Source organism: Camelus ferus, chromosome 23 (assembly GCF_009834535.1).
Source record: "Camelus ferus isolate YT-003-E chromosome 23, BCGSAC_Cfer_1.0, whole genome shotgun sequence".
In the NCBI taxonomy this organism is placed as follows: domain Eukaryota; kingdom Metazoa; phylum Chordata; class Mammalia; order Artiodactyla; family Camelidae; genus Camelus; species Camelus ferus.
Window position 1 is genome coordinate 13,658,559 of NC_045718.1, and position 22,196 is coordinate 13,680,754.

At 36.8% G+C, this 22,196-nt stretch overlaps 1 protein-coding gene and 1 long non-coding RNA gene across 11 annotated transcripts in view; both read left to right on the forward strand.

The window, feature by feature from the left end:
- Positions 1-7,745, forward strand: part of LOC106728836 — a 72,898-nt gene extending 65,153 nt beyond the window's left edge. For both annotated transcript variants that reach the window (XR_004314580.1, XR_004314579.1), the window contains 3 exons: positions 917-1,059; positions 6,214-6,287; positions 7,431-7,745. The gene's annotated coding sequence lies outside the window, so the exon portion shown is untranslated. The remainder of the gene's footprint in view (positions 1-916; positions 1,060-6,213; positions 6,288-7,430) is intronic.
- A 496-nt stretch (positions 7,746-8,241) lies between these two features.
- LOC116656659 lies at positions 8,242-22,162 on the forward strand. 9 transcript variants are annotated; one of them, XR_004314592.1, is made up of 9 exons: positions 8,242-8,478; positions 10,210-10,364; positions 12,801-13,043; positions 14,567-14,600; positions 14,858-14,999; positions 15,812-15,889; positions 15,987-16,121; positions 20,275-20,374; positions 21,456-22,162. It is a non-coding gene; the product is annotated as an uncharacterized LOC116656659 (long non-coding RNA). The 9 variants fall into 9 exon arrangements; XR_004314591.1 differs by having other exon boundaries at positions 10,210-10,360; XR_004314594.1 differs by having other exon boundaries at positions 10,210-10,360; positions 20,275-20,320.
- The last annotated feature ends 34 nt before the right edge of the window (positions 22,163-22,196 follow it).

Genomic DNA, 22,196 nt, shown 5'->3' on the forward strand with positions numbered 1-22,196 from the left:
AATAGATTTATTTACTATTCTGATTTGTCTTTCTTAATGAAATTAATGATTATAAACATTTATTTGTGGCTCACAGTAGAACTTACAGAATATTTGGAATCAACTAGTATGGATATATCTATGTAGTTTGTAATCTGGGAAACATAAAATAACTGGATTTTGAATGTGAGTGAGAAGTTCCACAGTTAATCAGGTTCTAGGAAACCTCCTCCAAAACAGTCAAGCACATTAGTTTACTTCCCTCATTTTTAAAATCCCTTTGCAATGAAAAGATGAATAAATAAAAATGAGGGGAAAGGGCAGCAGCCAGAAGGGTTTCATAAATGGGCCAGAAATTTGATGACTCTGTAAGTTACAAAGTCAGTGAAATCACATTGATATCAAAATTGAATATATATCCATTCATAATTATTTAGTACCAGGCACTAGTGATGGGCGTTAGGTGATAGGGACAGTTACATAACTGAAAAAGACACACGTTATCACCTTCATGAAACTTACAACAGTGACATGAAAGAGATGTGTAACGCTGTTTCCAGTAGAACTTAGGAACCCCCCCAGGTTCTGAGTCAGTGGTAGTGGGGTGTGGGGTGGCCGATGGAGTCAGCGGCTGAAAGAATGTGCTGAGTGGTCAGCCACAGAACAGGTCTGGCCTCCGTCTTCTGGGCAAAAGACACATTTGTGGTAAGGTGTCTGTGTGTTGAGAGGAGACTCTTGGTTTGAGGATTGATGCCAAAGAGAGAAACAAGACAGTAACCCCGGGTAATTCTGAACTTGAGTCAAACACTAAAGGTATCTGCTCGTTTACCGCACGTCCGTGTTTTGTAGTCTGAATAGGCTTACCGCCTTGGTAGTTTTGAGGACACCTATCTCCAGTCAGTACTCATCACTGTGTTCTTCTTTATAAATGGATTAGCAAGAATCTCCACATATTTGAGGAAAATGTCTGTCATGGAAGAGAGGCACCAAGTTGGGCAATGAAGACTCCTTTGACGTCCTTTGAAGAAATGGTTAATGCAGAAGACAGAAGAATACTTCAGGAGGATGGTACACTAATTTGTAAGTATTTATGAAATAAAAAACTAAGCATGTATTAGGGTATAAAGAAAATCTCAATATAATTTTCAAAAAGTTATAACTCAGAGGTCAAATTCTTTGATCATATGATAGAACTGAAATCCAAGAACAGAAAAGATACCTAAAAAGTTCCTAAAGATGTGGAAATTTTTAAACATACTTTTCTAAGTGTCTGTGGCTAAAGGAAATTGAAAACAAATTGTAGACAGTTACTAATGAACCACAGTGACAGTCTGCGTATCTGGATCTTTGGGTGGAGGACAGGCTGATGCTGAGGGCATTGTATTCACTCTAGGAAATGAGGAAGGTGGGAAATCAGTTGTTTAAATATTCATCTTGGAATTTCTTCAAAAGAGTGTAAGAAATTAATATGGATAAGACACATTAAATTAAATTAGTATATCAATAAGAAATGGTTTAACTTAGTTAAACCAAGAACAAATTTAATTTAAAAGGAAAAAAATAAGAAAATAGAACAAAGTAACAATCTGATTATGAAGCAATGAGAAAATACAATGTGAAAAGTGAATATACACCAGAAATTAAGACAACCTTGTAAACTGACTATAATATAATAAGAAAGAAAAAAAAGTGAAAAGTGGGAACTGTCAAGAGATAATGACCGTTTTGAAATTACAAGATAATGTGTATAATTTTATATTACAAATAAAATATATTGAAACATATAATTATTTGACTTATAAATTATTAGTAAAGCTGACCCAAGAAAAGACAATAAATATAAATTTTGAAATATAATATCTTTCACCTATAATTCCTTTGCCCCAAAGGCATGAGACTCAGATGGTTTTAGGGCTGCATTCTCTTTTCCAAGGTCAGAAGTTTTCCTGTTATTTAAAACTTTAGATAAAGATAGAATAAGCTGCCCTGTTTACTCCATGAGATTACTGATACTAAAATATTAGTACAAAAAAAGAAAACTGATCAATTTCACATGATACAGGTACAGAAATCCTAAGTAAAATCTGAAAAAACAAGTATAGAAATATGCTAAAAAAATATGGTTAAGGAATACAAGAGTGATTTAACATTAGGAAGTATATTAATTTATCATGTTAATTGATTAGAGGACAGGATGATTATTTCAGTGTATGATAAAAAGGCATGTGATGTGTCTCAATGTTCCACTTCCTAAAAACTCTTAGCTCCAGTGGATACTTTACAACTTAAGAATACCTATTAGTTCTCATTAATATGAGAAACAGGATGTCTGGTATCCTGTTTTTATTCAGTAATTTGGAGGTCCTGAAAAATGTGATTAAAGAGAAAAAGAGAGGAGTTTTGTATAAGTTAAAGGAAGGGACAAAATTATAATTAGGCGATAAGATTGTTTACCAGAAAATCCAAGAAAATCAACTGAAAGGCTGCCCTGGTACCATAGAAGATAAATGAATAAAAACCAATAACTTTCTTATATTCTAACAATAGGTTTTATTTACAGTTTGTTCAAAATCCATTAAATCTTGTGTCCTAACAAGAAATAGGCAACATAGCACATGTACACAGATGGGTATGTGTATGTATATGAAATCTGACTGACGGAAATAAAAGCAGAGTAGAGTAAAATCAAGCGAGAGAATACCATCACCCTTTTTGGAAGGACTTGGTGTTACAACATTATCAATTTGCACCCAGATTTATTAATTCAGTGCAACTCCAATCAATACTCGAAACATTGTTAGGAAAATCAAGAAGTTCATTTTAAACTTGGGCATAAAAAGAAGGGAATGAGATTCTTCTCTTACACCTTAAATGAGTTCCAAATGCATAAAGAACTGGAAACAAGAGTTAGGTGAAGTCAGTAAAGTGCCTTTAAAGTCCTGGTTTGAGATGAGACAGTTTCTAATCAAAGCACACTGCAGAAAACACTAAAGATTGAAAGCTGAGGTTTCTTCTGTTTCAAACCGAATAGTAAAGGCACTGTTTCTTAAAAAAAGATGTGGTTTTCATTAACTCTGCAAATTACTGTATCACTTAATTAAAAGACAAAGGCATTAAAATAACTGTTTAAAATATGTCACTAAAATATATGTATCATCCATATTCTATAATTGAAAATGGAAAAATATGAAAAGTCATGAGTGGTCAATATACTAAAGAAATAAAAATAGTCAATAAAAATAAAAAATGTTCTCAAAAATTTTCCTCACTTCTAATCTGAAATACAAATTGAAGCATGATGCTATGTTCTGCCCATCAGATTTTGTACAAATTAAAAAGATTTTTATTTACGTTCACTGCTGCAAAGGGTGTGGAAAAAAGGACATTTATATTCATTGGTGGATGTATAAATTCTTGATAACAACCATTCAGAGGAAAATTTATTAGCGTTAAACAATTCAGGTCTCACAGTGTGACTTTCAGGAATTTAGTCCTCATGTGGTGAAGGATAACATGTACAAGAATTTTAACTGCAGTGTTATTTTTAGCAATAAAACCAGGAAACAGCTAGTGCCTGTGGTAGGGAGGTAGTTGAATAAATTACCATACTCTTATAAATTAGAAAACTGTAAACAGCCATTAACCTGAATGCACTGTCCAACCTGTTCTGAGAAATGTCCACAATATATTGTTAAATGGAGGAAGACAATTGCAAAAAGTTACGTTCCATTTTAACAGAAAGAACATGTATTTAAATACACAGAAGGGTAGTCGTGGAATTGTTAACAATAGTTACTTCTGGGAAGTGGGATTGAGGTTTGAGGAATAGACGCTGACCTTTTATAAATATTTATTGATGGGTTTTTTGTTGTTGTTTTTACATTTTAAAATTACCAAGAAGTGCAGAGGGTAGAGCCCAGTGGTACAGTGCGTGCTCAGCACGCTCAGGGTCCTGGGTTCAACGCCTAGTACCTCTATTTAAAAAAAGTTAATAAACAAACCAATTACCTCCCCCTGAAAATAAGTTAAATTAAATTACCAAAAAATGTAAATTTGCTTTATAGACTCAATGCATTTTAATGCCTTTAATTACAGGTGTGTTAGTGACAGGCAAAGAAGTGTGTTAAAAAAAATAAGACTATAACTAGGATGCACACCTAGCGCTGCCCCACAGAGCACGGATGTGATGGTGCGCTTCATCTCAGAAACACGCTTTGTACTGAAACAGAACCAGGTGTGTTGTGCACTCCCGGCCAGAGGGCTGTGATCACTGCCGCTCACGGTGCTTTCTGTTGACTCTGCTTCTCTCCTGTGCCCTTACCCAAGGGCAGGTTATCATAATTTCCCTCCTAGAATACTGAAATAACCTCAGAACTTGCTTCTCATCCGTTCCACCTCCTGGAACCTGCGTCTGCCCTGCAACCATGATTATCACATATTTTTAAAAATTCAGATCTCATCATGTTACCCCCTTGCTTAAAATCCAGCTCGTGTTTCTCATTGCTGCATGGTTAAAGGCCACAGTCCTCTGGCTTCATCTTGTTTCATTTCATTGCCCTTCTTTCCACATGAATTTTAGAATCAGCTTGTCAATTTCTTTAAAAAAAAAGTCTGCTAGTCTTCTGGAAATTAGATGTGGATTATGTTGAATCTGTAGATTAATTTGGGGAGAATTGACTTCTTAACAATATTGAATTTTCAACGCCTGAACAAAATTTATTTCTCCATTTATATAGGCAGTCCTTGATTTTCTCAGTAACATTTTAGAGTTTTTAGTGTATGGATCTTTCCATCTTTTATGAGTTTACCTGTATTTCTTATTTTTCAGTGAGGTTGTAAATAATATATTTTATATATTTATTTATTCATTTTAAAATAATATATTTTAATTTTAATTTCTGATTTTTCATTCTGATTATAGAAATCCAGGTGTCTTTTGTGTGCTGATTCTGTGCCCTCCAGCCTTACTAAACTCATTTATTAGTTCTAGTAGCCTTTTTGTAGATGCTCTCACATTTTCTATGTAACCGAAGGTTGTGAAGCTTTTTCTTCTTTAAACTACTATCTTACTAAAGATAGTTCACATTTAACACTGCAGCCAGTACATTCTCTGTCACAGCTAATCAGCAGTGTACCATGAGAGCAGCTGTGGACAGTACACAAGTCAGTGGGCATGGCTGCATTTTGGTAAAGCTTTACCAAAGCAAGCAACCCAGTGCATAGGGTGGAGTTAGCTGGCTGATATAATGTAATCTTTTGCCTGCTAATTAGCAGACAGTTTTCCCTCTTCATTTCCCATCCAGGTGCCTTTTGTTTCTTTATTTTGCCTAACAGCACTGGCTAGAACCTCTAGTACAGTGCTGAAAAGCCCTCTCTCCCTTTCCTGCCCCTGTTCCTTTGAAGCTGGCTGACCTCACTGTTTAAGTTTCAGCTCAGGCATTCTCTTTAGAAAAGCCGTCACAACATCCTTTATCTACATTATTCTTTAAACACCAGTGCCTACTGCTAAAGCAGGAACTCAATAAATACTGAGTAAAACAAAGAAATATACAAAGATAGTTTTAAGAGCTTGTCCTCTACAGTGTAGGAGCAAAGAGGATGGACATGTAAAGAAATAGTTTACAGTTCAGGTGATAAAGATAGCTTGTACTTGAGAGATTTTTCTGGTGTAACTCCAAAGAAGGAGATCCCTATCTATCTGGGGAAAGACAGCTGTCATCCAGGAGGACTTCACCAAGCAGGCGAAGTCTTAAAAGAGGAAAAGGAATTTGTCACAATAGTAGAGAAAAACATTTCAGATTAAGCAACTGATAAAAGCATAAAAAGTAACAACTTTGGAATCCATGAACAATGTTGCTGTTGAACTTCCCTGTGTTGTTCAAAAGGTACTATTATGAGGTAAAGATTAGAGTCTGTTGTGACTTTGTGTGTTTGTACTGTATTTTTAAATTATATTTTGTTTCTCTTTGTTTTGTTCATGTTTGGTGGATGAATTTGTGAATGAAACGTTGGGATGTCTGTCTGCCTTTAATCTGATGACATCTAGTATTTCCCAAATAGTTTGTGGAAGACTTAGATAATCAGAAGTATTTCTTAAAGAAATAAACATTCAGCTGAAGAGTAAGCCTAATTTAAACTGTCAATTGATGAAATTATTTTATCTATTTTTATAAAGATTATGCCTTTTATCTAACTTCTGAGTAGTTAATTTTAACTAAATGTATACATTTTCAGCAGCACTTGACTTAGAAATGACATGCAAGGAAGAGTAAGAAAGACTTGATGGAAGTGAATATAACCACTCCCAGGTATGTAAAAATGTACATTTAAATTTCTGGTTTACTGTCGTTTTCTGTGCTTTAATAATATAACATAATTCAAAAGAAATTGCCTTCAAATCAGCCTTTTGGGGTCAATAGATAACAATTTAATACTTAGTTTTTATAGCATTTTAATCTAGTTACAAAACTTAAAGTATTGTTAGGATCTATAATTTATAGTTAAACTTTATCCTTGGAATTGAAGCAAAAAATTTCCTGAGTATTCGCTTCTTCCATTTTTATAACTTCCTTGCATGATGAAGAAGGTGGCATCAAATACTGAATCATACATTGAGCATTTGAAAGTGTGAACCATATAGCAGTGATGGCCACTGAGTTAGATCCATGAAAGGGATAATCATTCCCAATGGTTCAGAATTTACAGTTTCACTTTGCCAGTCATAAACGCCAAGATGAAAGGCTTCTTCTGTCTTGTGATATCTCTGTAATCGACTTCAGAATCTACAATCGGGGAGAGAACTGGCATCATAGCGTCAGCCCAACTGCTGATTAAGAGAATCAGACCTTCCAGGATTGGATCTTTATTGTTAGGGAACAAATAATAACTTTCTAATTTATTTCATTTCAGCGTAGGCAATCAGAACATATTATTAAAAATCCTTTGATTCACTTTCATTAGTGGATATTAGAGTGTAATATTACTGGATGGAAGCAGATAAAACATTTTGATATGTAACACTAGCATAGTATATAAATTACATTAAAAGTTAGGTATTTGTTTCTCTTTCTCATTGATATTAATTGATTTTGGCTCCTAGTAATTTAAATTTTGCCTATTCTCCAGTTATTAGTCCTTAAAAAAAAATCCTTACATGCACTGGGGCACTCACTCTTTAAGGCATGTGAGGTGAAATATTTTTTAGTGAGGAAGGCTTTGTAACATTAAAAATCATCTCCTAATTAATTCTTGGTAGATTTCACATGTATGAATTGTTAGTTCAAACAAACAGTGACAAAATTAGGTCTGTGAGTTCATGATTTTCCTCCTATTTTGGGCTAAGGTAAGTTATTTCTGATTTCTTAGTTTGTGAGTACCTAAATATAGATTAAGAAGTTTGTTAAATTTTAGTTATTTTCTAACTTTTCTTTATCCATACTTGACTACCCCAGGATGAAGTTGTTTTACAAACATGTACTCCGACAGAAAAGACATCTGAAAATCAAATCAAGCAAATTAATCTTCCACTTTTGCATCTGCGGAAAATGCCTCAAGAACCAAGAATGAATAAGGAACATGATAGAGAGGACGTATCTGTATATTCAGGATGTTCCTGTGTAGAAAAGCATGAGGACATGTGGATCAGACAAGGCTAATTAGAGTGAAAAAACAATACTAAACTCATCACAAATGAGTTAAAGCAGAAAGTGGGTGAAATTTGTGAAAAATGCAAAATTACTGTTTGTTCTGGAGACGAGCCACTACATGACACGCTATAAGGAAGGAGCAGACTTAACGGAAACACCTTCCGACTTGACACTTAATGTACTTGACTGTGAGGGAGAAGACGCATTGGGCACCCGTCTGCTTGCAGAACTCCAGGCATTTGCTGAACACGGAGAGCCCGGTCTCGAAAATGTTTTTCCATCTTACTCCAACCTTGAGTCCCCCAGATACGCTTGCCAGGTGTCTTCAAAACTTGATTTCAATGAAAATGAATTAGACTGTGAAAGTGATCAACCAGACACTGAACACGTTTCTCACAAAAATGAGGAGTTTTTATAATGATACAGAAAATAAAAAAGTAAGGAACCCAGTAGCTACGTTTGAAGTGAAAGAAGACCAAGAGCTGGATATGCGAATGATACAAAATACGACCCAAAATACCACTAAGTGGAAGTCAGACGTCGGACATGCACCACCTCAGTGTAGTGATCCAAAAAGCCTTTTGATTTGTGGCTTTCCCACTCCAGTGAGATGAAACACATGATTCAAATAAAAGGTCACAGTGTTTCTGCTGTTGCAAGTACTTACAAGAAAACCAAACCAGTACAAACAGGTCCCAGAAGCCATTGCTTGCAGGTAACTGCAGAGCTAATAACTGAAATCACGGACCCCGAATTAGAAAATGTGAGTTCTTCTCCATCGAATAGTAACAGAACATCCAAAGTATATCTAGACGAAGAATTACAGCAAGATATGCAAAGGTTTAAGAATGAGGTAGGCATGTTACAAATAGAACTCCTGTCTTTGGAAAAAAAGAAGATTCAGCTTCAAAAAGAGGTGGAGGTTCATTTGCTGCTACTCTGTTTTTTCTCTTTATCAATGATCTGATCCTTGGCTGATCTGATTTTCCACTTATGAAGATAGCTTATGTATAAAATGGGGTCATCTAAATATGTAATTGTGTAGAAATAGATGATTTCTGCCATCTAAATAATAGGAATTCAGGGAAATATTTTCCTGGGTTTTGTTCCTTAATCAACCTAAGTCTCTGTCAGTCTTTCATGTGAACTGGGAAAGGAATTTAGCTGTGTACCATGTGACCTGAGCCCAGACAAACACAAATGAAATTGCTTAAGAAATATAATAAGCTCTAATTTTTTTAAAATCTATTGGCTTAAATATAAATTGCATTTCCATAGAATGAGAAGGAAGCAGTGACTGAGAGAAGGGAGAGAAACACACACTCTCACTAAACTGATCTGTTTATTGTGCTCTGGCACTTAGAATTCCATCAGGGCTGCTTTGAGATATTTTTAATAACAAATACATGTATTCCAACATATTTTTAACCACCACTCTCAGATGTTTCTGTTGAGTCCGACCCTTACATTATGTTGTTTAATAAAATGCAGTAAGTTTTGACATGTATGATTTTATCATATAGGTAGTATGAACCCTCAGCAAAAAAATTCACTATTTATCTCCAAAGGAGAAAACTGAGTTTTGAGGTGCCCTGAGTTTTTTTTTTTTTTTTCTTCTGGTAATAGATTCTTAAAATTTGTTTGTTTGTTCTTTTGTGTGAGGTGCAAAGAGCTTTAAAGACAGAAATCTGGAGATGTTCTCCTTTAACAGAAAAAGGAGATGAGCCCTGCCCCCAACTTTACCGAAGTCACACTTTTAATGTATCTGATTAATTGATGAATTTATTTGGTGATTTTTAGATTCGGTGTTATAGAATCGTATCGTCTCTTTTGGCACCGTAACATGCTGGGGGGTGCCGCTTAGGGGCTTTGCACAGATCGTTTAACCTTTCTTGGTGGTGTTTCCATTATTGGTAAATAGTGGGGCTCAAGTAGATGGTTAATCCTATACCCTCTGGCTATAAAATGGTCATGGTTATTGAATGTGAAATTGGGAAGCATTGCTCCTTTTCCAGAACTCCACACTAACTAGCAATTCATCAGTTTCACTCTGCTCCTTGTGCTTTGGTAAACCTTGGTTCATATCTTTTATTGAACACCACTTTTTTGATATCTCCAGGATCCAAATGAGACAAGAATTGTAAAAAGTGGGGGAAGAATAGCTTTAGTGCAGAAAGAAGAATGTTTCCTTTCTGTTACTGAAGCACCAAGGTGTCACACCCTCTATATCTGGCTGTTTCATGCAAAATCTTTGGTAAAGACAGAAGAGGGCAAATTTTATGCCTTTGTCTTTTTATTTCTCTATCTCTGCCATTCACATGGGGAAGGGTGGATGTGACTTAAGAGCACAACCTTAAGAAAGCCCTTTTGGAAATGTTGGAAATTCTGTTTCTTTTCCTCAAACAGAAAGCAGAATTTATAAACATTTCAATGACTTGTAATGATAAAATTAAGCCCCAAAATATTTTAATCAATTGGAATCAAGGCAAACTCTGAGTCAAATGATAAAATGAATGAAAACAAAAAAGTCTTTATAATGAATAAAATAAAAACAATTATCCTTTGTATCAAACTTTCTTTAAAGGTTGAAGAAGAAAAGCAGCAGCACGGAAGTAGTGAAACGGAAGGACCAGGAAGCATGGGTGATGCCGGTGAGGACAGCGGATTAACTCAACAGAGGAAGAGTGGAAACACTAGTAACCAGCAGCCTCCTGCTGCAGAGAATGGAGATTCTGGTAGGTAAGCCTGTATCAGTATTTACCAATAGGTAATTGTTATTTGCCTATAAAATGAATTCTGTTTGAGCTAATATTCGTGGTGAATACACTTTGTATTTCACTGGGGATATAATTGTTTTTAATACTCTTGCCCTTTTGCCTTAATACTAGAGTCAGTTGGTGAACATACTACCATATTAACAGTTTTAGGGTATTCTGGATTTGACTGTATATTTACCCTTACCAGTGTGTTACATGTTTTCATATATTTTACATTACTAATTAGCATCCTTTCATTTCAGCTTGAAGACTCCTTTCAGCATTTCTTGTGAGGCAGGTCTGGTGGTGGTGAACTCCCTCAGCTTTGTTATCTGGGAAGATCTTTATCTCTCCTTCATTCATGGAAGATAACTTTTCTGGATAGAGTGTTCTTGGTTGGCAGGTTTTTTATTTTTTGTTTTTTATGCACTTAGAATTTGTCCATCTACTCTCTTGAAACCCACTGATAGACTTATGGGGGTTCCCTTATAATTTCCAAACCTCTTTTCTCTTGCTGCTTTTAAGAGGCTTTATCTTTGATTTTGGATGGTTTTATTGTAATGTCTCCTGGTGAGGATTTTTTTAAACTTGAGTTGGTGACTTATGAGCTTTAGGATCTTGGATATCCAAATCTCACCCCAAGTTTAGGAAGTTCTCAGCCATTTTTTCCTTAAATAAGCTTTCTGCCACCACCTCCCTATCTCCTCTTTCTGGAACTGCAGTAATTCACGAATTATTTCTTTTGATGGTATCAGGTAATTCACGTAGTCATTCTTCACACCTTTTCATTCTTTTTTCTTTGTTCCCTTCTGATTGGGTAATTTCAAAGTTCCTATCTCTTAATTCACAGATTCTTTCTTCTGCTTGATCCATTCTGCTGTCAGTGCTCTTTCTTGCGTTTTTCCTATCATTCATTATATTCCTTATCTCCCGGATTTTCGTTTGTGCTTTTTTTTTTATTATTTCTTTCTCTTTGTTAAACTTCTCATTTTGCTTATATATTATTTTCCTGACTCCATTGCATGTCTTTCCGTGTTTTCATGTAGCTCATCGAGTTACCTTAAAACTACTGCTCTGAATTCTTCATCAGTTTGCAGATCTCTGGGTCTTTGGATTGGTTATTGGAAGATTATTGTGATCCTTTAGTGGGTCATGTTTTCGTGATTTTTCATGTTCTTTGAAGTTTCGTATTGCTGTCTTAGCACTGGAAGTAGCAGTCACCTTTTGCAGTCTTTGATAACTGCCCTCTCCAAGGTGCCCACACTTGTATTCTTTTGCTCCAGTGGTGTCCTGGAACTTCTCTGCTGGAAACGTGGATTTCCACAAAGGCGCTCTCATCTGTGGGTGATTATCTATTTCCGAGGATGCCATGGATGTGGTTAAGAGTGGCTGGAGCCAGTTCATGAGCCACTCAGGGTCCACAGCTGGGATGTGTTCTGTGTGTCTGTTTCCCGGCACGGGTGGGCAGGACTCTGTCCAGGTCTCTTGCAAAGACACCTTGTCTGAATAGATGCCACACTGTTGTCAGGGGGACATGAGGTCCCTCTTTTTCAGCCATATGCTGATGTCATCCCAACATGTGGATGGTTTAAAAGTAAATTTTCCCCCTCAAGGTATTTCCTTGATTTATTTTTTCATGTTACATGTACTTAATGTTATTTTTAAAAATTATTTAAATTAACCATTACTATATTTTAAAACAAAACATTATAGTACAAATATAATTAATATGTAAGAGTCACTGCTTTTAGGCAGTGAGCTCCAGCTTTTTTTTAGAGTAGAATTTGGTATCATTCCGAATTTCTTCCCAGACTCGTCTCTCTACTTGCTTCCATGTATTTTGTACTTTTCCTTCCAAGTACCCAGGACACACTTGGATGCCATGTGCCTAATCTGTGTGCTCACATTCTCATCTCTAAGTAGAATAATTTCCCTCCATTTCTTCTTCCTCATGACCTCCTGTTCATGTCCCCTCTTCTGTAAAGCCTTCCTATGCTCACTTATTACTTCCCATGTGTCAGCTCTTACATGTCACGTTGTATCATAATTGTCTTTGAAGCAAGAATTTTACTTCCTTGCATATGGTTTGTACTTCATAACTGTTTTGTGAATTAATAAATGACTTAAGATGGGTAAGAGTTCAAATTTTACAAAAATTGGTTTTTTATTTAACACTAGAATTATTTTAAAACATTGGCTTTTTAATGGACTGTTTTAAAGTAGCGGTCCTGGCTCACATATGAAGGAAGTAAAGAAACGTGAAAATGAGAAATGGACATCAAAAGAACCTGTGATTTCAGCAGTGTTGGAGAAGGGCGCCCCACTGCCAGGCGGTCTGCTGCACGTGAATGATGCCAACAGTTTGAGTGGGGCAGGTCAAGATGATGGCAGGTCAAACCCACAAATTCTTTATTTCTAGGTGAAGAAAAGCTAACAGTGATTACCTTCTCTGGAAATAGAACAGCATAATACAGTGCACAGGCCAAGGCAAGAGAATTCTCAACTATCTCAGACCAGCGCTGCCAAAAGGTTAAGATGAGGACAAGTGCCTGTGACTGGCAGTGGTTTCAGCACAGAGTCCCCGTGGGAGCTGGGCTGCAGTGAGTCGGTGGAAAGAGCTGCGTAGAGAACGTTCACTGGGAAGGCAGGAGAGGACTGGACGGTAACTGAAGAGGAGTGTGGGGCTCAAGGGAGCTTCCTTCCTTTTTTTTTTTTTTTTATGTTAAGATGGTAGTTTTTAGAGCATGTCTGTAAGCCCTTGGAAATGATTCCGTAGAAGATGTGTTTTTCAATTTAATCTTGTTTGCATTTCCGGTATTAGAATGTGTATTGATTGTATTATTTTATCTTTAAAATACAGTGAACTAATTGTCTGTAATACTTCTATTCACATTCAGTTTTATGGTAAAGACCTGTTCATTGGTTCTGAAGTATAATATTCTTACACAATTGAATATGCAGATGATTACTTAAAAGTTATACTATCATACATAGATTTTTTAAAATTAATATGCTCATAATAACTATACATACACTTACTGAGTTGGATATAATCATTCCTTAGTGATTCTAGACAGTATAGTGTCTCTGACAGTATTGTCATGAGTAGCTGTGGTTTTGTGAGGTGTCCTAAAATACCAGATTCTATTAACTTCATATTTGTTTAGATTCTAGGGAAGAGGGGAAGATTTATTTATATACAATGGAATATTAAACTTTAACAATCTATCACAGATGATTACTTTTGGATTACTAAGTTCTCAATTACAAAAGCCATCATTCCTGTACCAAAAGTGTCATTAACATGTATTGTTTGCTCCATGAAGACCCGTCGGAGTGCGTGAACTAACAGCTGAGTGGATAATGACTACCTGCTGATGAATTTCTTTAGCAAAAGCAAATCCGTATTGAAAGTAGATTTCCAGTATTGCCTAGATTTAAAGTCTTTTTATTTTAAAAAAATACGAGTAAGATCCAGAAGTTGTTAGAATTATAGCTAGACATGAAATAATACAGATTCCTTTGCTATGATGTTACTTAAAAACACTTTAAAAGAAATCTGCTTTCTCAGCATATTGTGAAATGCAAGTATTGAAGTCAGATTTCCTAGGTTAGAATTCCGGGCAGACCGATGGACTTCAGCAAGTTACTCAGACTTTCTGTGCCTCATTTTCTTCCTGTGTAAAGTACCTAATGTATTACCTGCCTCCCGGGATTGTTGTGAGCGTTAAAATGCCTTTAAGACATGGAAAGTGCTTAGAATAATGCATAGCAGTTGCATACTCCGTCCTCAGAAAGCTACCGTCATGATTATTAGAAAAGGGTTTCTTTCATATAAGGATTTAAGTAATACTTTCCAAATAGGCTTTAGTGCCATAAAAGCTAGTTTATATTGAAAATGACAAGAAAACCCTGGTATATTTCTTCCTATCAAATAATCCAAGTCATGTTACGTTTTTCCTTTTCCTTTGACTGTCAGCTTGATCTAAATTTAATACTTTGTTAATATTATTATTGGTATACTTTCTTTGTCCTTTAATGTTACTTTTTCTATTTATTATTTAATCCTTTTCATAGAAAATTACCAATGCAAAGATACTATGTAAAAAATAATAGGTTTAGCTATTCCTTGTATTTTAAGTGTTTAATATTTGGCTGAAAACAATTGCTTGATTTTTTTTTTAGGTCTGCAAAGAAAACACCTAATGAAAAGGACAAGGTATAGTAAAAAATTAATCATAAAAATAATATACTGTAGTTAAAAATACTTTATAAAAGGTAGAGTGGAAAAATTTACTTTGAAAAAATAATTTAGAAATGCTATTGATAAAGTTATCCTTTTGATAAAGTACAGTTTTTTGAAGAAGTGTCTGTGGTTTTGCTTTCATAAACAGATGCATACTTACCACCTCTGTACAGTGAGTATATTTTATAAATATGTTGGAGACACTATGAAACAGTATTATTTATTTGCAGGTCAAAGAGCAAATTAATTCTGTGGATGACCTCGATGACTTAACTTAGTCGTCTGAAACGGCTTCTGAGGATTGCGACTTGCTTTACTCTAGTTTTAAAAGTTCCCTGTTGCTAATTGAACAACTTGGCGTGGAGCGTAAAGGTAGGACCACTGTATGAGTATGAAGCTTTTTTATGTGTCCCATGGTAACACTTGCACACCTAGCGCTGCCCCACAGAGCACGGATGTGATGGTGCGCTTCATCTCAGAAACACGCTTTGTACTGAAACAGAACCAGGTGTGTTGTGCACTCCCAGCCAGAGGGCTGTGATCACTGCCGCTCACGGTGCTTTCTGTTGACTCTGCTTCTCTCCTGTGCCCTCACCCAAGGGCAGGTTATCATAATTTCCCTCCTAGAATATTGAAATAACCTCAGAACTTGCTTCTCATCCGTTCCACCTCCTGGAACCTGGGTCTGCCCTGCAACCATGATTATCACATATTTTTAAAAATTCAGATCTCATCATGTTACCCTTGCTTAAAATCTAGCTCGTGTTTCTCATTGCTGCATGGTTAAAGGCCACAGTCCTCTGGCTTCATCTTGTTTCATTTCATTGCCCTTCTTTCCACATGAATTTTAGAATCAGCTTGTCAGTTTCTTTTAAAAAAAAAAAGTCTGCTAGTCTTCTGGAAATTAGATGTGGATTATGTTGAATCTGTAGATTAATTTGGGGAGAATTGACTTCTTAACAATATTGAATTTTCAACGCCTGAACAAAATTTATTTCTCCATTTATATAGGCAGTCCTTGATTTTCTCAGTAACATTTTAGAGTTTTTAGTGTATGGATCTTTCCATCTTTTATGAATTTACCCATATTTCTTATTTTTCAATGCAGTTGTAATATATTTTATTTATATTTTTAAAATAATATATTTTACATTTTAATTTCTGACTGTTCGTTCTGATTGTAGAAATCCAGGCGTCTTTGTGTGCTGACCCTGTGCCCTGCAGCCTTACTGAACTCGTTTACTAGTCCTGGTGGCCCTTTGGTAGGTTCTCAGGTTTCCTGTGAAACTGCTGGCTGTCCTGCCTGGACTTTTCACTTTCTAGCAAAACACATTTTAACATAAGCATGTTTCACTGCAGGTTCACCTAAAATAAGAGGAGGAGAAGAGGAGAAATGCTAAGTCACATGAGAGAACCAGGGGGCAGTTAAGAAGAAAAGAAGAGCAGCTGAGCCGGGAGGTGTAAGCTGGGAGCGTGAGCTGTCCCCTGACTCAGGTAAATTAGTCTTTGGTGAAAATTCCACATCTCTAACACTGTTTCATCAATATTATTTATAATATTCCTTGGATTTAATATATATTTGGGGGATTTAAAACAAATTAAAAATGTTATCTCATCCAAAATAGAACTATGACATTTATAGTTTAATGTATTAATGTCTTGCAATTCTTGGCATCTAATAGATGCTCTGTGTCTGTTTTCTGAATGGAGGAATGGAAGGTAAATTGAGCTTATGTCTTATTACTTATTTAAGTAATTTTTGAACTTCTCAAACGTCCATTCAGTTTAGCAACTCTCTTTCTAAATGGGATTGTACTCGTGCACCAAAGCTAAAGCAGTTAATACTCCTAAGAGTAACTTTTTACATGACACAGCGTTGTGTCTCAACAGCGTTATTGTCATGTTTCTTTTAAAAGCAGGCCCCCAGGGCAGTGCCTGTCCACCTGGATGGTAACTCTAATCAAACTGTCACAACAGTTGAGCTCATTCCTCATAAGGCAGAGGCAGGTCGGGAACCTTGTTTATGGTGTCAGTCCTGTGCTCTGCGGAGCCCCTCCTGCCCTCACTCCCTGTTGCCCGCGTGGACAAACGAAGAGGCGTTTTCCTGCTGAAAGGGAAAGGTAGTTGCTCAGCTTCTTCCAGACCTTTTTCCTTCATTCACTTTTTTCTCTGTACTTAATTTTTCAGCTCCTTGATTGACAAATTCTTACTCATTTCTTTTCTCTGCAGCAAAGCACATGTATTTAATATCTACAAACTGGCAAATGTAATTTCCTTCATATATTAACCTATTTACAATTGGATAATGAATTGAAGTGGTTTAAATGACTTGATTTTATTATATTTTCATACTTGTATTTATTTTGAGAACATTTAAAATAAGAATGATACCAAATTTTAACTTAAAAGTATCAATAATCTGAAAATATGCTAACTGTGAAAATGAATGTGTGCAGCAAGTACATTTTTATCCGATTGATCTCAGAGCAATGTTATTTTCCAGCCTGTGATCTCTTTTTTTTTTTTTTTTTTTTTTAACAGACGTACTGGGAGTTGAACCCAGGACCTCATGCACGCTCAGCGTGCGTGCTCTGCCCCTGAGCTACACCCTCCCCCACTGTGACCTCAAATACATTATGGTTGAATGAATGAACATATATTTGTATTTGTTGTGTTTTGTATTATCACTGGCTTCACTATATTTCTCTTTCTAAAATGTTCCTTTCAACTTTTCCCTGCTTTAAAGTGGGGGTTGTTTTGAACAACGTGCACTAATTGCAAAGTCAGGGAAGAAAGACACGTTTCTCCAGCTGTGGTCTGAACATCTTCCTTGTTGGAGCTGTGGTGGGGAAGGTGGCAAATGACACTTCTTTTCCCTTCCAGAGTTCAGGACATAGGATTCAGGCAGGTGGAGATCAGCTAAGTGGCTTTATTCCTAACACATCCTAACAAATGGAAGAACGAATGGGAGAACGTGCTTTAGATGGGCAGCCACGCGGGGTCCGAATCCTTCATCCCAGTGAGGCAGGTGCTTCCCCAGGCAGGCTGAGGGGAGGGAGCAGGTGCCTGACCACAACCCGGGGCCCCTGCCAACTGCAGACCTGGGGGCAGACCCAGCTTCACTGGGCTGTGGGCAGATCCAGCTTTTCAAGGAGGAGGTTCAGGACCAGGCAAGCACTTCTTAGTTCCCTCTCCCAGATTCACCCAGTAGGTAAACCTCCTGCCCTCAGGGGGAGGGCAGAGGGAGTGTAAGTCCTCACGTGGAAGCGTGAGGCCAAGGAAATGAAGTTCTCCTGTAAATTCTGACTGAATTTGAGTTAGAATTGAGATTAAGCTCTTGATTTTTGTACTTACCAACTAATGGTGAGACATTGGATAGAGGTATGCTAGAGGGTAAAAAGAAACCTGTTTTGTTTTAAGTTTTGCCATAAATAACCGATAAAATAACTTAAATTCATTTGTTGACTGATTTTTGTAAACCAAGTTTCATTTGAAGGAAACGAATATTCTTTTAAGGAAGAATCTCCTCAATTTCAGCTTTCTTGATTTAACTAAACATTTTCTCATTCAAGTTCCCTGTCCTGTGGGTTAAAAAATTTGTACTTTATCAATTGAGTGTATTGACTGCTGCTAACAGGAGTCCTGATGCTGACTTTGCGTCCTTTATTCTTGTCCATGCCTTTAAAATTTGTGTAATTGTGTAATTTGGTTCAAAAAGTACTATTCTGTGTCTCATGCCTCAAACATGATTGAGCTACAAGACAGAGTTTTACATATTCATTTTCTCTGAATTATAAATATTTATGTTTTTCCTTAACACGAGGAAGTGGCCAGCCCGGACCCCTGTGCTTCGTGACCGCAGGCGGGCTGTGGTCCCGACAGGCTGTGTGACCTCGCCTGTAAAATTAGAGACTTTGACCAAGTCAGTGACTTTCATACCTTAAATTTTTTTCTCAAAGAAAAGAACCTTTTTTAAAAAATTTAATGAAACTATTATATAAAAGAGACAAGTAGAGCTGTTGAGGTAAAGGGACGACGGAGACTCTGACTGTGAGGCTTCTGTCCCTCGGTCCTGCAGTGTCCCCAGTGGGGCCTCCTGCTTCTATGGGACACAGTCTGCAAACCTGCCAGTTAGGAGAGAAGCCTCTTAGTTAAAAATCTTTAGAATTAAAACTTGCTAGTACATTGTCTTCCTGTGTGTAATTTCATCACCTTTCTATGTTTCCGTCACATAGAAAAGTTTAAATGAAATTGCCCGTGAGTTCTCCTATAGAGAATGTAGGACTTGAGCTCCTTCCACCACCCGGCACAGCCCCCACCTAGACAGAAATAGCCATAAAGGGCACGAGTGCATGTTTAGGGAAAGAGCTTTCTGGGGGGAATGTGGCAATCTTACATTCAACGCATGTAAAAATGCGATCTGCATTTTGCATAATGTTTATTAATAATGGTAATATAAAATTATTTCAATAAAGCCTTCTCCCTTCATCTGTTAGGAGTTACTAATTTCACAAGACCTGTCTAGTACTGTTGTCACGTTATTCATTGTACAAGGCCTCTCTGTAATGCTGTTGTCAGCAAAGTGTTAGGGAAAACAGTCTCTGAAAATATTGCGAAATGTTAGCCAGAACATTTGTCTTTGCACCTAAAATTTAGAGAGGTCTTGGCTCTCACACTGTTGTTATCACCACAGTGTTTGTTATGTTCAGTGTACTATTTCAGACCCTGTTTAGTGAGAGGGTACCTTTTATAAGAAAGATTTTTTAAAAGAACACTTTAGATGGGGACACTTGTAATAAAGTTTGAAATGTTCCCACACATTTCTTAATTAAGTAGGTAAGTGTAATTAGTCAAATGTTTACAAAAGATGGCCCTACTTTCTAGAATGAAAACAGAGTTACAGTTAAACAATGATATATTATTTTCCTTGTTTCTAACTCTAGAAAGTCGTGAATCCAAAACCAAATTTGAAAACTGGCACTAGCCTCTCCTTTTCCTTTCTTTAAGGAGATTTTCTGAAATAAATGTTTCAGTCATCTACAGAGAACAAAGTACATTTGATTAATGTTTTGCCAGTAGAGTTTTCACATGACATTACAACAGAACCATTTTCTTCATTTTATGTATTGAAGATTCTGTGCTTAAAAAATTATTAGCATAGAACAGACGTTAACATTTTGGTTTTATAAAAGTACAAGAATAGAAAGAATAGAAAGCTTATTTTAAGGAGAAATTCATTAAAGTAAAAACTCCGATTAAACGTCTGTAAAGGGCAGTTTTTCTAAGAATTGCAAAGTAATGCATTCAGTGTAAAATATAACTTGAATTGTTTAAACTTTTTTGTACCAATAAGATCAAATATCAGCTTCTGAAATTATGTGTATTCAATAGGCCAATATTTATTGTACTTTTCATCAGATGAATCTCAATAGCATTACATATATGTGTTCTCTGTTACCTGAAATCAAAATACGTAGGAATTTATTTTATTTTATTCACGTGACTTTTTTCTATGTAAGTAATCCCCACGTTGGGTCTAGTCTCTAAAAGTATTGTTTAAGGCCACATTTTATAAGCTAGCTGTCATTCCCATGATAATGTGCCTTATTTCATTAACACATAATAAATAATATTTGACTTATTTCAGATGCAGCAGGAGTTGGTAAAAAATATAACTAGAGAACCAGAAGATGGTACGTTGCAAAAATTTATGAATTAAATTCAGACATTGATTTCTGAAATACAGTGTAAGTAGTAAATGACATCTCTTTCCATTGTTTGAATAACAGATATGCTACATTAAATTTTTTTTTGTCCATAGCTAATGAAAAATGTGAAAGCATAACCAGTCATAATGAAAAATACACTTATTCCTCATTTATTCATTGTGATCCATAGTGTTAAAAAAAGTCACAAAGAGTCTATGTCCTCTGTTTATTCCTGGCTGTACCCTCCCTCTCCTCCTGCTAGCCCTGTGGGACTGTCACCCTGCACACTGACACTTCTCAGAGAACCTGGAGGTCATCAGCTTCTCGTGTTTCTGGTAGTGACTGCGGCCAAAAATGCAGACTCAAGCAATCACAGTCCATGTAGCTGCCACCTACTGGGTGACAATTAAATTTCCTCTCATTAACTGTGTAACCGGTTAATCTTTTGCTCTCGGGAAAAATTACAAATTCCTTAGCTTGGAATAAAAAACACTCACATCAGTTTGGTTCTTGCCGTAGTATTCAGCCGTGTCTTTACTCCCCTGCTCTGCCCCTCTGCTCCCGCGTCTGGCCCAGTGCACTGCTGCCAGCTCCACACGTGCGCTTCCCTGCCTCTGCTCTGTGTTTGCTTCTTGCCTCTCCCTCCCACGCTTTCTCCTCCTCCTTCAGGTGTCTGCTTACACATCACCGCCGCTAAAAGGGGGCAGTATTGACACAAAGCTGGACGTCCCTTCTGAGTGTCCCAGCTGTGCCCTCTTTTGTACCTGTCATGGTGTTTATGACTCTGTATGGAAGTTGCCTATTTTTCCAGTTGATGGTATATGAGTCTTCAGGGTGGACCACGTTATCTTCATCTTGCGATTCCAGCGCTTGTCACAGTACCTTAGCACATGGTTGCTGAGTCAATGAATAAAGAATGAGAAAACCAGGAGCTCGGCCACATGCGCAGTTAATTCAACGTGCAGCCATGGGCAAAGTCTAGTATTTTATGTTGTAGTCGTATATAGATACTTTTTATTCTTAACGCTTAAAAAGGTCTCAGTTTTTTAAAAAACACATATTTAGCTACGAAGTATTTTAGGTAAAGAATCTCATTCTCCCTCTCTTTTTTTTTTTCCAGCTGCTGCTGAACTTGAACCTGGATCCTATGGAGCTTCTCCTCTAGGATGTAGCGCAGCGCGTGGAGAAGCCACTTTGGGCGGCTTTTTGTGGGGTCCTGGGGCCTCTCTCAGCCTCTGGGCGCCTCTGTTGAAAACCCTTCCTAGCTGTCTGGCCTGCTGGAAAACCACTCCGCCTGCTTTGCCCTGAAGATGTGTTCTGTTTATAACTCACTTCTACTCCTTGGAAAATAATTCAATGAAAACCCAATTGGTTTTCCACCAGCTTTGGGCAGGGATGAGGACTAGCATATTATTATTTTATTAAAAATATAAATAATAAGAGAAATGTAATAGAAAAGAACAAATTTGACTCTGTATTAGGGCTGTTCATTTACCTTTAATAAAACCACTGTGCTCTGTTTTCTAGGCTTCGTCTTGTTAGCTCTGGGCTCACATAAAGATAACAAGTTGCAAAATAGAGAATAACCTCTGTTGGAGGTTTTGCAGGAGCACCATGATCTGACCCACATGCACAGCTGCAAGAACAAAAGATTCCAAGAAGGAATTCCTACACCAAGAAGTTTGCAGCAAACAAGCATACTCCGTCCCCTTTTCAGTGTAAAAGTGGCCTGAATTCTGACTTGAGGGACATGGTTTTTCAGGACATTAGACTGCCACCTTTTTGGTCTGCGGGCTTTCCAAATAAAGTTGCTATTCCTTGCCTTAACACCTAGTCTTCCGATTTATTGGCCTGCTGTGCA